Genomic DNA, 6,316 nt, shown 5'->3' with positions numbered 1-6,316 from the left:
ATGTTCGACAATACTATATTCCACGATGCACTGAAGCCGTGGTAAACGAACCGTGAAGTAGCGAGGGATCACTGTACTACAGGGCTCATTTTGGTCGCGGGCCACATTGTAGTTACGGTTTCCCTTGGAGGGCCGTTATGAGTTTTGGGAAACCATAGAAATGTTTAATCCCCACCACATATTACCTACACAGCGCATAACAAATTGATGAATAACTCGTTTTAAAATCAAAAGTCAAGAATAATGACTGTTATTGTGGATTACATATGACCATTTGAAATTTTGGTTCAGACTTCAGCATGCATCATGGAACTTGACATGCTTGATTTACTTTCACAGGCCACATAAAATGATGTGGCGGGCCAGATCTGGGCCCCCGGGCCTTGACTTGGACACCTGTGCTTTACTATATAAGAGTAAACCTATTCTGCGTAAACATGTTTAACATAACGACATGAATAAATACTTCTTGTATGGTCATAAGTAATACCAGAGGGTCATCCCTCACTTAGGGCACTGAGGGGATAGGCCTTGCGGAACTGGCGACATAATTGACTGATGACTTCCCAGAAGCGGAGTAGAACAGAAAACAGTGATTGACTGGCCGAGCGGGGCGTGAAGGAGACTGCTTGCAACTTTTACTGAGACACAAGGAACACAAGCTATACCAACTATAAGTTGGTTTTACATAGAGCTTTTCTGTATGCACAGATGCACAAAAAAATATGTATAAGTAGTAACAAAATGTCAAATAATAATGCCATGATGATGACAATATTTCAGTTCCAAATTTTGTTAAGTGTGAATGGAATTGTTTGCGTGATGTTGAAGTCTGATTTGTGAAACATTATGATCTTAATTAAAGGACTTCAGCTCCAGATGGCCAATAGTGTTTCCTAACCGGGGGGTACATGTCAAAAAACTTCACAGAATGTGAGCATTGTGGCAAACGTTGAGTAGACCAAAAAAAAAAAAAAACATTTTTCGCTCTCACTGTTGTCTGGAGTCAACAAGCAAAAGAGAAGTGAGTGGGTGAGTATGGATGAAGCAGTCGCCGCTGTGGGGTCGGAGCAGCAGAAGCTTGCAGAGTGGTCGCATGTGCAGAACAAACAGTAACACAACTAAATAAAGGTTGGAAAAAAGAGCGTGGTGAAATAAAAACCATGTGGGACAATATCATTGCCGTCTTTGGGACCAGAAGGTATATACAATAGGGCCAGTCTCCTTTACCGGCCGGGACCAAGACAAAAAAGGAGCATGCTTGGCGAATTGAGAGCAAGGAAATTGGAGTACGGTACCTTGTAAGGGAACAGAATTGTTTGTAACTGCCACACCACCATTGTTTCATCATGTCAATTGTCCTCTCAATGATTGACCAAGTGCAAGAATAAGCACCGTGGTACGACCGTTCTTGGTCAGTCTGGGTGTGGATGAGAAGAGTCATCAACCAGGTTTTTGGGTTGTTGTTGACATTGGACAGCTACTGATGATGGTTGGCTCTATTGCACATGCAGTAACCACTAAGTGCAGTGAGTGTTTGTTATTCTATGCAAAATAAAGTTGTCATTAGCAGTTTATCTGTATATTATTGAACATAATCACGTGGTTTTGAAGCATCACGTTTTTCGGGCGCTGTCAACTTGACTGCTGCATTTGGCTTGTTGTGCTCGTAACGCCTTTCTCGCTGCTGTGGCTTGAACAGTGAGAGTGAAAGACACACAAATCAATGAGGCATCATGTTGCTTGTTCAACTGGGGCTTTTTTCCATCCATCAAACAATTTGCGATTATTCATTTATATTAATTGCATCAATCGATGTTTGCCTCATTGCTTTCGGCTAATATTGGATTCGTCTGCTAGCTAGCTTGTATTAGCTAGCTAGCTTGCTCATGAATCCAAAACATCAGAGGCTTGCACTTTCATGTTCATTCATCCATCCATCCATCCATCCATCCATCCATCCATCCATCCATCCATCCATCCATCCATCCATCCATCTTCTGATCCGCTTATCCTCACAAGGGTCGTGGGTGTGTTGGAGCCTATCCCAGCTGCCCTCAGGCAGAAGGCGCCAGAACTGGTTGCCAGCCAATCGCAGGGCACACGTAGACAAACAACCATTCGCGCTCACACTCACACCGAGGGAGAATTTAGAGTGTTCCATTAACCTGCCACGCATGTTATTGGAATTGGGAGGAAACCGGAGTACCCGGAGAAAACCCACGCAGGCACGGGGAGAACATGCAAACTTCACACAGGGAGGCCGGAACCGGACTCGAACCCTGCATCTCTGCACTGTGAGGTGGATGTGCTAACCAGTCGACAAACCTGTTTACTTGTCTGTTTGCCCAGGATGGGTTTCAGATGCAAACTTGATTGATTGTCTTGGAATTTTATTGCTGTCTGGTTTCAGGCTTTTTTGTCCCAGTTTAAAAAAATAAAATAAAATCAAGAGCTGTGGACCTAGCTGTAGTCATTTTTACACTTCACCTTTCTTCACATTGTTCTTTTGTTATTTTCACCAGGTATTTCCGTTGTCTTTGTGAGAAACAAAGCCCAAAGGCGGGTAGATGATAAACAATATTTCGGCAACCCAAATACGTCTAGCCACAAAAATACTCAATGAAGGACACTAATCTATTTCTTCGTATGTATATCATGTGATAGGTCGCTTTCACGTGAAGTCACTTATGTTTTGTATTTTTTTTTCTCTCTCACCATCTTGGGTGGATAGCGCTGGACTGTTTCCATTTAATTGCACAATATGCTTCTCAGTTTCTCTCAACTCAACAGTATTTATAGAGCACTTTAAAATAACCATTGCTGTACACAAAGTGCAAATATCATATGTACAACAACAAAACAACAAATTAATAACAAAGACAGTAGAAAGCACCAAACAGTAAGACTAAGATCAAGTCTGAGTCATGCCGTGTCAAATGCCATAGAATACAAATGAGTTTTGAGACGAGTTTTAAAGATGGGTAGCGAGGGGGCTTGCCGTATGTTCATGGGAGGTCATTCCAGAGAGAGGGACCAGCAACGGAAAAGGCTCGATTCCCTCTGAGCCCCCGCTTAGTTCTTGGTACTTCTAATAATGTCTGGTCCGCAGACCTGAGGCGTGTAGGGGCGGATGAGCTCAGAGAGGTAAGGTAGCGCGAGGCCATTTAAATTCCGCGCATTCTCCCAAGCTTCACGGGGCGTTTTGGAGTCTATCCCAGCTGTCATCGGGCAGGAGGCGGGGGACACCCTGAACCGGTTGCCAGCCAATCGCATGGCACACAGAGATGAACAACGATGCGCGCTCACGCTCACACCTAGGGACAATTTAGTGTTCCATTAACCCGCCACACATGCTTTTGGAAAGTGGGAGGAAACCGGAGTCCTCAAAGAAAACCCACGCACTTACGGGGAGAACATGCAAACTCCACACAGGAAGGCCGGAGCTGGAATCGAACCCTGCATCTCTGCACTGTGAGGCCAACGTGCTAACCAAAACATCGACTATATTAAACTCAATTTAAATTTCTTGTCCAAATTAACACTGCTGATGACGACGAGAGTAAAAAAGTACGTGCCCAACCTCCCTGTTCAAAATAACTTTTTGTTACCATTCCCAAGAATGAACAAGACATATGATGTGACAAGGCCTCTCGCAGCCACGCGACGAGCGCTACTTTGACGGAGGACCGGCGGGAGCCAGACGGTAAGGGTGTTCCCAAAGGGATCCCACTGAGAGCGATCGGGACCAACTCAACAGAGGCAGATCCAACAGCACTGACATTGCTGCGGACCCCTTACATCCACTTGTGGGCCAGTCCCTGCCCAGGTGGCGCGGTGCAACCTGCGAAGATTTGTCCTTGCCAGACGTAACTTTTTACTTCAAGTGGATGACCAAGTTAACTGTTGATATGGGAGGATGCTGCAAAGCTAATGCTTATGCTACATATATTAAATGTGTTTGAATTGAATATATGCACAAGTTTATTGACCAATGGGATTGATTGTGTTATTGGTTAAAAAGTGTGCATCAGTAGAAAATGTGTTTCTGTAGCGTGGTGCAGTAAGACTTGATTAACCTGTTGCTACACATTCAATTTTGGTTGGAATTTATTCGACACCGCTGTTTCCACCATGGATGTGGGTCTTCACTTTAAAATGCGAGACTCCCCTTTGGCCATGCAGGGCAAACGGCAAATGTTGCCCTCTGCTGGTCAGAGTAAGTCATTGTAACCTTCTGACAAAGTACCATAATTTTTTTCTTCACCACGAAAAATAAGCAATAAAATAAATGACCACCCTCTCAACATGGGCTGCACGAGAAACCAGAACCAAATACCTACAGTATAATTCTAGATGAATCAATTGTGAATATAAATATACGCCACGTACCGACTGCAATTTTGCATGATTTTTCTATATTCACAAGTCTCAAAACCCGCCTCAAAAAAAAAAATATATATAATTATTATCTTGCAACAATTGACAGTTTTTTTCTCGGTTTCCATAAACAATCTGCTCTTGCACAATTTACATCCTGCACTTCATTGAATTTCTTCACTTTGACATTCAGAGCACTTGATAGAAATCACATCCCATCAAAATCACCTCAGACATTTGCAATACTCTGTTTCACTGAACCAGGGATAGGGAACGCTGGTTCCTCGAGAGCCATGTCCTGCCTGCTTTAGATCTCTCCTGACTCCAACACACAGGATTCAATTGATCAGGCTTCTAAACAGCTTGCTTCATATGATCGTTTGAATCAGGTTTCGGAGAGAGAGATCTCAAAACAGGCAGCATATGGCTCTCAAGGAACCGCAGTTCCCTACCCCTGACTTTAACAGTCGCATTCCCCTGGTCCGCACTAATTCAAAGTCAGCTGCTATGGCACGAGCGGATGCGGCTCAGCGCAGTGGCCCGCCTGGAGTGATCAAACACACCGCCAGCCGCCGGCCCGCGACACAACGGCGGGTGGGGAGGTCTGGCACGGGTGGCGAGCAGAGGGACCAAATACTCCGTCGCCTGTCCACTTGACTGTCTGCTACAAAACCGCAGCTGCCCGCAGGATCTGCGTCTCTCCCTCGCCACATCCGCTCAGGTGGCGGGGTAGCTTCTCCCCCAGCCACGGCGCGACCCCAACCCCACTTCACACCCCAGCTTGACCGACCCCTCCATATCGAGCAAATCCCGGCTTCTCAGTGTGGCCGACCACCATGTACAACGCATCTTGAGACCCGATATGTCGTGAATGGTGAAGATAGAATGGGGAGAGGGGGAATGCGATGCAACCAGTGTGACGAGCAGCTCAGTCCATTCAAGTGCTGCGTAAATCAGGTTTCATCACAAGGAGAAAAAAAAATGGGAATCCAACAAAGGCGGTGATAATACTCAGGGCTGTGTGTGTGTGGGGGGGGGGGGACCATTGTTGTGTATGTGTGTCAAGTGTCTGCAGCCGCAACGCAAAGCTTATCGTCTCCGTGGAGACGTCCTTGGCATACCAGTCTCGGGCTTGGAAAGGAGGGGAAAGGGACTGATAGGAAATGCTAGCACCGAAGCATATTTTTCATCCAGGGGAAAGTCCAGATAACAGATGTTTTGGGAACAGGCCGGCAACAATTTCAGCCAACTTTGAAAGTCTTTTAGCCTGTGATGCCCTATGCCAGGGGTGTCAAACTCAGATCCTGGAGGGCCGCTGTCCTGCATGTTTTCCAAGTCTCCCTGTTTCAATGCACCTGATTCAAATGATCAGATCATCGGCAAGCTTTGCGGAAGACTGATATTGAACCTGTTCATTTGAATCAGGTGTGTTGCAACAAGGAGACTTTGAAAACATGCAGGACAGCGGCTCTTCAGGAGCTGAGTTTGACACCCCTGCTCTATGGCGTCAATTAGCCGAATCCTCGATCAATTTTTCCAGGCTAGTACCTCTGCACTGTGAGGTTGACGTGCTAACCACTGGACCACATATACACATACATACCAGAGGCGATTGCTCTAAGGCAGTGTTTTTCAAACTTTTTTGAGCCAAGGCACACTTCTTTCATTGGAAAAATCTTGCGGCACACCACTAGCTGAAAATGTGAAAAAAAACCACTTATTTGCATAATGAATGTGTTGTATTGTTACTATAACCGTTTTTAGCATTGGAGAATGACATAACAGCTTGAACTGGAATCAAATGAACACAAAGAAAAAAGTATTTTCTCATCTTTCATATTTATTGTTTCACCGTCGTCCTGCATTCATGCGTCACAAATTCGCTTGTCTGTCGTCTAAACACAAGGCAATTGGCTAGCTGTTGCTGCTCCCTAGT

This window comes from Hippocampus comes, unplaced genomic scaffold (genome assembly GCF_001891065.2).
Source record: "Hippocampus comes isolate QL1 unplaced genomic scaffold, H_comes_QL1_v1.1 scaffold26, whole genome shotgun sequence".
NCBI lineage: Eukaryota > Metazoa > Chordata > Actinopteri > Syngnathiformes > Syngnathidae > Hippocampus > Hippocampus comes.
This window is presented reverse-complemented; position numbering follows the sequence as displayed.